The following is a 10053-nucleotide window of genomic DNA, read 5'->3' as shown; positions in this document are numbered from 1 at the left end:
CTACATCAACAACTTTAAAGCAGAGGAAAGGTCTTTTAGCTCACTTTGTAGAGCACTACCATTAGGTTTTAATGATGCCAATGATAAATGATAAATTTTATCACAAGAAGTTTTGCCAAATTTTTGACACAAGTGGTAAATACATAGCATAATTTTTGTATGTAAATATAATAATGTACTATCATGAAATAGGTCTCCTTAAGCTAAATGCTGATTTATCCTTGGAATTCATCAATTTGCTTAGTTATACACATGTACAGTTATATCTAGCAAAATTACATAAAAATTTATGCATTGACTCAGCAGTGCCAATTCTAGAACTCTATCCTAAAGATATAGTAGCAAAAATATGAAAAGATGTATGCGCAAGACTTCACTGTGCGACTACATGTAACATCAAAAGAAGGGAAACATGCCTACATGCCCATATAAGGAGAGTCATTGAATAAACTGAGATACTTGCACACAAGGGAATACTCACAGCTTTAACAAGGAACAAGAAATATATATACCACTATGGAATGATCTTTAGGCTATAATGTTAAGTGAAAAAAGCAAAGTAGAGAAAATTTTCTTTGTATACTACCATTTAAGAAAGAAGAATATAAAAATGTGTATATGTACATTTGCTCACATTAAAAAGGAGGAGAAAGATAAACAATGTTTTAAAAAATAAAAGGTTATCTATAAGGACAAGGGGAAAATATAATGACAAGGACAGGAATAGAAGCTAGACTTACTTAAATATATTTTTTAGATTTGACTCTGGAAATGAATCTTTCACATAATTATAAAACAAAATTAACTTTTGAAAAGAAATCCCCAAACTGAAAATAAAATGAAGCAAATCAAATCTAACAGTATATTCTATAACACACACAGAGGAGCCTTCTCAAGAGACTGAGGCAGTAATTTGACCATCTATCTGTAGAGGGATATTCTCTACAGACAAAAGATATAGCAAAAAAAGAAAAAATTTTTTCACTGTTGTCAGTATTTGTATTCATGACTTTAATGTTTGTAAATGTATTCTGGTTTTTTGAAATGTGAAATGTGGGATAAAGAAAATAAGTTATTATATGATGTTCTAATAAAATCATCTCAATCATTCCTGAGAACCAGGATTCCCAACATGGGAGGAAGGAAATAGAGATGGAAGATAGAAGAGGATAAATAAAAATTCTGTAGTCCTGAATTTGAATTAGAAGTATCATGATGCATTTTGTTTTAAAATTTTTCCCTCTGCCTCTGAAAATGCCTAGAAACAATAACCAATCCAGTAGCAATGAGTATACCTTGTATCTGGATTATAGTATTTCAAGACCAGTGCTCTTTAGAGAAATGTCTTATTCTGATTCCATATCATGAGCAGAAAATGTCTTTTTGCCTAAAACAACAAAAATCCAAACTTTATATATTTTAGCTTATAAAAGATACATAGCTCTGAAAAAGCCTAAGCACAGTGACCAACCCAGTATCTGTGAGTACTTCTAGTTCCCCAATAATGATCTTAAAATACCATTTTTCACTAATAGGGATCAGAGCTCTTTGGAGATACTGCTGACTCCAGGACTGGGTCAAAAAAAGTTTTAGTTTAAACTAAATGAAATTACGAATTATTGCCCAACTTAATACAAAGGAAGTGTAGAATAGCTTTTCATATTGATAACGAAGGTGTATTAATTTCCAAGGGCTTTATGGTAACATAGTACCACTAACTGGGTGACTTAAAACAACAGGAATTTATTATCTCACAGTTCTGGAAGCTAGAAGTCTGAAACCACAGTGTCAGCAGGCTCTTGATCTGTCTGACACTCTGAGGAAAATCCTCCCTTCCATCTTCTCAGCTTCTGGTAGTGTCCTTATAAGAAACACAAAAGGTGAAAAGAAGAGGAAGAGGATATGTAACCACAGTGGTGGAAATTGGAACAATGCAGCCACTAGAAATGCCAGCAGCTACCAGAAGTTGGAAGAGGCAAAAAACAGATTATTCCTGAGAGCCTAGAGGAGTGCAGCCCTACTAACACCTTGATTTTGGACTTCTGACCTCCACAACTGTAAGAGACTAAATTTCTGTTGATATTAAGCCACCAGATTTGTGGTTATTTATTATAACACCCTCAGGGAACTTAATACGGTGAATGAGAGGAAGTTTACCTTCAAAGAGGTACTACAACTAATAAGTGAGGAAGAAATGATAGAATATCACCATCTTGCAACCTCTAATGAAATGGAGGCGTTAAGCACTGACAGCTGCCAAAATAACAAAAAGGGAAATGACCAGATATTATGTGCTTCCTGATGAAGGACATGCTACCACTTACCAGGTAGTCTTACCTCCACCACCACCACCCAAAAATATAACCCCCAAAAATGATCATGCTTCTAGATCCAACTAAAAATTTATAAAAATACAGAAGATGCAGGGATGTGTTATGCTACACATCAGGAATTCAATCAGCCAAATGCAGACCTTGGGAATCTATAGGACAAACGATCTAATTTCTTCAATGATAAATTTAAGGAGAAACAGAGAGGAACCAATAGATTAAAAGATACTTAAGAGACAAATCAGTCACAGTGTGTGGAATTCATCTAAATCCTAATTCAAAGAAACTATGAAAGAATGATGACAATTATGAGATTTGAACACCTACTGAATATTTGATGGAATTAAAGTTACTCAATTAAATTTTCCATTAAAAAATTTTTTTAAAAAGCCAATATAAAATGAAGTCTTACTTTACAATCTGTAATGCTTCTTTGTCCACACAGCTTGTCTTCCAGTTGAAAGATGCTTGGTATTCCCAAGATATTATGTTATAAATGTAAATAATATTAAGCACTGTGTTTAATTACATGGTATAACTCCAGGGAGAGAAAAATCCCAGGACAAAATACCTCTAAAACTGAAGTCAGTCAAAGGGAGAAATAAAGTTTAAGACCCGTTTACTGCTTACAAACTGCAGTCCAGGGCCGTCTCTTTTCTGTTGGGCAGAAGCAAGACCTCCCGCTAACCTCTCAGGTTCAGATAAGGCCTCGGTTGCCCAGGTAATTACCCATTGATATGGAGATTAACTTTCTCCATCCCTGAGGAATGGATGTTGATATGCAGATGTACTAAAGCCAGGCGAGATACTCTGGAAATATTACAATTTTACCCACGCGTGGGTTTCTTCTTTCTCTGATTCTTGGATCTCAGCTACATATGCCTTACCTTGATTCACCAGTTGAACAGCTGTGATTTGGGACAGTTAAAAATGTAGAAAATTAAGGTGCTTGCTCAGATGTTTTGATAAAAATATTCCCTTAGTGGACAAATTATCTTTATCTGCTAACTTTATCTTCTCATATACTTTCAACTTGATAGAGGCTTCTGATATGACAGATAATTCTGCACAAATTTATAATAAAATACATCACAGCAGGTTAATTAAATCTTTGATAATCTACAAATTATGTCTTAGAGAATTATACTGAAACTGCAACTAGATGGGCCAATTTCAGTTCTCCAGAACCTACTTTCCTCTGGTGGTAGAGGGAGTGACATTATAAAAGGGGAGGTGGCAGAAAGATTATAGATTCTAGACCAGAATGGAAGGAAACTGCATAAATACTGAGGACTGGTCTTTCTTTTAACAAGGGTTTCTGTTAGAATATCGGTATAGTTCAAATACCTTCTTGAGAACAAGGCTCTGGATTACTGTGATAGAATCATTCCTCAAATTAATGTGATAGCCAGTAGGCAAAAAGAATAAATGTTCTAACAGGAAAAATAGAGATTAAAAAAAAAAGATGAGGAATTCGCCATTTCTTATTCTCCTGCCAAGTTGAGAAGTAATAATAATAATGGATTTACTATCACATGGCACCTCCCCTAAAACTTGTTAACAGTCCAATGAACTGAGTAGTATTATCCCTTTATTATGCATAGGAAACAGACTCCTAATAAGCAGTGACTTGCCCAAGGGTATAATGCTATTTACTTGTGAAATTTTAGAGATACAAGTTCAAGGCTTTTTCTACCTACCTTAAAAACAAGAAGCTATTAATCCAGGAGAATGTGAAGGCTTTGAATCAAATGATGTTGCTTCTTACATTTGTCAAATATATTAATTATATAATGTGTTAAAGTTCATTTGGTAAAAGAAACAGTCTATAGCTCATGCAAAATTGAGACTTGAAACTGAGACTGCTCTGATTATATATAATTGCCATCATGAAAGTACCATCAAAAAACATTTATTAAATCATTTAAGTAACTGATTTCTCTGTTTCTACATCAGTTGAAAATCATCTATTTCCTATTCCAAATAGCTCTTACTCATTTATTGAATTTGGCAAGATAACCTGTATTCAAAACATTTCTGTTCAGATTTACAATTATACTTTAAATGTTTCATAAAACAAGAAAATGAAAGATGACCATTTTTAGTGGTAGGACACTGGAAAGGGGAATTCTTTCTATTTTACCTACTGGGTCAGTGATATAACTCCCATTATGTAGACAGAAAAGTAAATTGGGCCTATACAATGTCATTGCACAACAAATTAGAAGAGGCAGTATGTATTGACAAGGTACAGTGGTATAGCAAGTACCCAGAGCATGAGCTTTGGAGTCAAATGGACCAAGATAGCTTGTCCTTGCTTGGATCATGGGGGAATTATATCATCTATAAAAAGGCAGTTAGTAATATTACCTACTTTAGAAAGTTGTGTGAGAATCAAGAGCTAATCTATACAAAGCCCCTTAGCAGAGTGATTGGCACAGAGCAGGTACTGAAAACATTACATAGCAATAACAATAACAGCAATAGTAACGATGGTACAGAAAATTAAATGGGTTCTATTTTGTCTTCATCTAGATCCTGGTGAGCAGTAGGGTAGAGCAAACATTAGGAATCAGAACACATTTCTGAATTGAGTTCACCGATTAACACATCTATCTTTTGGGTGTGTAAGTTTTTTCCATCTATAAAATTAGAATCAAAGAAGAAAGTAATTCCACATTTGAGACAAAACACATACTACATGCTAGATTATTACATTTTTTCACCAGTTTCCTTGAGGTTAAGTCATTTAAATAACTGATTTCTCTGTTTCTACATGAGTTGAAAAACCATCAGTTTCCTGAAATGACTCAAGATGGTTTAAAACTAGAGGCTTTATCAAAAGTTGAGGGAATTTGCCTCCCACAAACCACCTCTACAGAGCATCCTACAGGGACTGCTCTAGATGGGAGCACTCCTAAAAAGAGCACACAACAAAACACCCAACATATGAAGAAGGGAGGAGGAGGAATAAGAAGGGAGAGAAATAAAGAATCATCAGACTGTGTTTATAATAGCTCAACAAGCAAGTTAAGTTAGATAGTAAGATAGTAAAGAAGCTAACCCTAAACCTTTGGTAACCACAGACTTAAAGCCTGCAATGGCAATAAATTCATACCTTTCAATAATCACCCTAAATGTAAATGGACTGAATGCACCAATCAAAAGACACAGAGTAATAGAATGGATAAAAAAGCAAGATCCATCCATATGCTGCTTACAAGAGACTCACCTCAAACCCAAAGACACGCACAGACTTAAAGTCAAGGGATGGAAAAAGATTTCAAGCAAACAACAGAGAGAAGAAAGCAGGTGTTGCAATTCTGGTATCAGACAAAACAGACTTCAAAATAAAGAAAGTAACAAAAGACAAAGAAGGACATTACATAATGATAAAGGGCTCAGTCCATCAAGAGGATATAACCATTATAAATATATATGCACCCAATACAGGAGAGCACCAACATACCTGAAACAAATATTAACAGAACAAAAGGAGGAAATAGAATGCAATGCATTCATTCTAGGAGACTTCAACACACCACTCACTCCAAAGGACAGATCCACCAGACAGAAAATAAGTAAGGACACAGAGGCACTGAACAACACACTAGAACAGATGGACCTAATAGACATCTACAGAACTCTACATCCAAAAGCAACAGGATACACATTCTTCTCAAGTGCACATGGAACATTCTCCAGAATAGACCACATACTAGGCCACAAAAAGAACCTCAGTAAATTCCAAAAGATTGAAATCCTACCAACCAACTTTTCAGACCACAAAGGCATTAAACTAGAAATAAACTGTTCAAAGAAAGCAAAAAGGCTCACAAACACATGGAGGCTAAACAACACGCTCCTAAATAATCAATGGATCAATGACCAAATCAAAATGGAGATCCAGCAATATATGGAAACAAATGACAACAACACTAAGCCCCAAATTCTGTGGGACACAGCAAAAGCAGTCTTAAGAGGAAAGTATATAGCAATCCAAGCATATTTAAAAAAGGAAGAACAAGCCCAAATGAACGGTCTAATGTCACAATTATCGAAATTGGAAAAAGAAGAACAAATGAGGCCTAAGGTCAGCGGAAGGAGGGACATAATAAAGATCAGAGAAGAAATAAATAAAATTGAGAAGAATAAAACAATAGCAAAAATCAATGAAACCAAGAGCTGGTTCCTCGAGAAAATAAACAAAATAGATAAGCCTCTAGCCAGACTTATTAAGAGGAAAAGAGAGTCAACACAAATCAACAGTATCAGAAACGAGAAAGGAAAAATCACGACCGACCCCGCAGAAATACAAAGAATTATTAGAGACTACTATGAAAACCTATATGCTAACAAGCTGGGAAACCTAGGAGAAATGGACAACTTCCTAGAAAAATACAACCTTCCAAGACTGACCCAAAAAGAAACAGAAAATCTAAACAGACCAATTACCAGCAACGAAATTGAAGCGGTAATCAAAAAACTACCAAAGAACAAAACCCCCGGGCCAGATGGATTTACCTTGGAATTTTATCAGACATACAGGGAAGACATAATACCCATTCTCCTTAAAGTTTTCCAAGAAATAGAAGAGGAGGGGATACTCCCAAACTCCTTCTATGAAGCTAACATCACCCTAATACCAAAACCAGGCAAAGACACCACCAAAAAAGAAAACTACAGACCAATATCCCTGATGAACGTAGACGCAAAAATACTCAACAAAATTTTAGCAAACCGAATTCAAAAATACATCAAAACGATCGTACACCATGACCAAGTGGGATTCATCCCATGGATGCAAGGATGGCACAACATTCAAAGTCCATCAACATCATCCACCACATCAACAAAAAGAAAGACAAAAACCACATGATCATCTCCATAGATGCTGAAAAAGCATTTGACAAAGTTCAACATCCATTCATGATAAAAACTCTCAGCAAAATGGGAATAGAGGGCAAGTACCTCAACATAATAAAGGCCATCTATGAAAAACCCACAGCCAACATTATATTGAACAGCGAGAAGCTGAAAGCATTTCCGCTGAGATCGGGAACTAGACAGGGATGCCCACTCTCCCCACTGTTATTTAACATAGTACTGGAGGTCCTAGCCATGGCAATCAGACAAAACAAAAAAATACAAGGAATCCAGATGGGCAAAGAAGAAGTTAAACTGTCACTATTTGCAGATGACATGATACTGTACATAAAAAACCCTAAAGACTCCACCCCAGAACTACTAGAACTGATATCGGAATACAGCAAAGTTGCAGGATACAAAATCAACACACAGAAATCTGTGGCTTTCCTATACACCAACAATGAACCAACAGAAAGAGAAATCAGGAAAACAACTCCATTCACAATTGCATCAAAAAAAATAAAATTCCTAGGAATAAACCTAACCAAGGAAGTGAAAGACTTATATTCTGAAAACTACAAGTCACTCTTAAAAGAAATTAAAGGGGACACTAACAGATGGAAACACATCCCATGCTCATGGCTAGGAAGAATTAACATCGTCAAAATGGCCATCCTGCCCAAAGCAATATACAGATTTGATGCAATCCCTATGAAACTGCCAGCAACATTCTTCAATGAACTGGAACAAATAATTCAAAAATTCATATGGAACCACCAAAGACCCCGAATAGCCAAAGCAATCCTGAGAAAGAAGAATAAAGTAGGGGGGATCTCACTCCCCAACTTCAAGCTCTGCTATAAAGCCATAGTAATCAAGACAATTTGGTACTGGCACAAGAACAGAGCCACAGACCAATGGAACAGACTAGAGAATCCAGACATTAATCCAGAAATATATGGTCAATTAATATTTGATAAAGGAGCCATGGACATACAATGGCTAAATGACAGTCTCTTCAACAGATGGTGCTGGCAAAACTGGACAGCTACATGTAGAAGAATGAAACTGGACCATTGTCTAACCCCATATACAAAAGTAAACTCAAAATGGATCAAAGACCTGAATGTAAGTCACGAAACCATTAAACTCTTGGAAGAAAACATAGGCAAAAACCTCTTAGACATAAACATGAGTGACCTCTTCTTGAACATATCTCCCCGGGCAAGGAAAACAACAGCAAAAATGAACAAGTGGGACTATATTAAGCTGAAAAGCTTCTGTACAGCAAAAGACACCATCAATAGAACAAAAAGGAACCCTACAGCATGGGAGAATATATTTGAAAATGACACATCCGATAAAGGCTTGACGTCCAGAATATATAAAGAGCTCACACGCCTCAACAAACAAAAAACAAATAACCCAATTAAAAAATGGGCAAAGGAACTGAACAGACGGTTCTCCAAAAAAGAAATACAGATGGCCAACAGACACATGAAAAGATGCTCCATATTGCTAATTATCAGAGAAATGCAAATTAAAACTACAATGAGGTATCACCTCACACCAGTAAGGATGGCTGCCATCCAAAAGACAAACAACAACAAATGTTGGCGAGGCTGTGGAGAAAGGGGAACCCTCCTACACTGCTGGTGGGAATGTAAATTAGTTCAACCATTGTGGAAAGCAGTATGGAGGTACATCAAAATGCTCAAAACAGACTTACCATTTGACCCAGGAATTGCACTCCTAGGAATTTACCCTAAGAATGCAGCAATCGAGTATGAGAAAGACCAATGTACCCCTATGTTTATCGCAGCACTATTTACAATAGCCAAGAATTGGAAGCAACCTAAATGTCCATCGATAGATGAATGGATAAAGAAGATGTGGTACATATACACAATGGAATACTACTCAGCCATAAGAAAAGGGCAAATCCAACCATTTGCAGCAACATGGATGGAGCTGGAGGGCATTATGCTCAGTGAAACAAGCCAAGCAGAGAAAGAGAAATACCAAATGATTTCACTCATCTGTGGAATATAAGAACAAAGGAAAAACTGAAGGAACAAAACAGCAACAGAATCACAGAACTCAAGAATGGACTAACAGGTACCAAAGGGAAAGGGACTGGGGAGGATGGGTGGGTAGGGAGGGATAAGGGGGGGAGAAAAAGAGGGGTATAAGATTAGCATCCGTAGCGGGGTGGGAGAAAGGGGAGGGCTGTACAACACAGAGAAGACAAGTAGTGATTCTACAACAGTTTGCTACGCTGATGCACAGTGACTGTAAAGGAGTATATAGGGGGGACCTGGTATAGGGGAGAGCCTAGTAAACAAAGTATTCGTCATGTAAGTGTAGATTAATGTTAAAAAAAAAAAAAGCAGTTCCTGTGTGGTGACCTCCAATGAGTTCTACACAATAATATAAAGGGCATATAAAAGTGTAGGCAAAGGGTCTGTTTGTGTTTATACAGAGGATGAAAGCCTAATTGGGCTACCCCGAAAATGAACTAAGATACGATATGAAAAAGAACTTCCAACATCAGCACTCTCGGGAAGACTCATGACAGAAGATGATCAGCAAAAAAAAAAAAAAAAACCCCAACAAAGATCCACGCACTGCTACAGCTGTAGATGCACTCATCCCACCAGCTCCTGGACTTGCCATGGGAATGATGAAGGAGATATCTAAGCTGGCCTGTGCATGCAGTAAAACAACAAATTGGACTGGATCTATACTGTTGGAACTCAACCAAGAATTAGGAGAAGTGCAAACTGTAGCACTCCAAAATCTTACAACCACAGACTATTTACTGTTAAAAGAACATATGGGATGTGAACAGTCC

The sequence above is a fragment of the Manis pentadactyla genome, chromosome 11 (genome assembly GCF_030020395.1).
Source record: "Manis pentadactyla isolate mManPen7 chromosome 11, mManPen7.hap1, whole genome shotgun sequence".
Lineage (NCBI taxonomy): Eukaryota > Metazoa > Chordata > Mammalia > Pholidota > Manidae > Manis > Manis pentadactyla.
The sequence above is the reverse complement of the archived record's forward strand: the minus strand, read 5'-3'. Positions refer to the sequence as shown.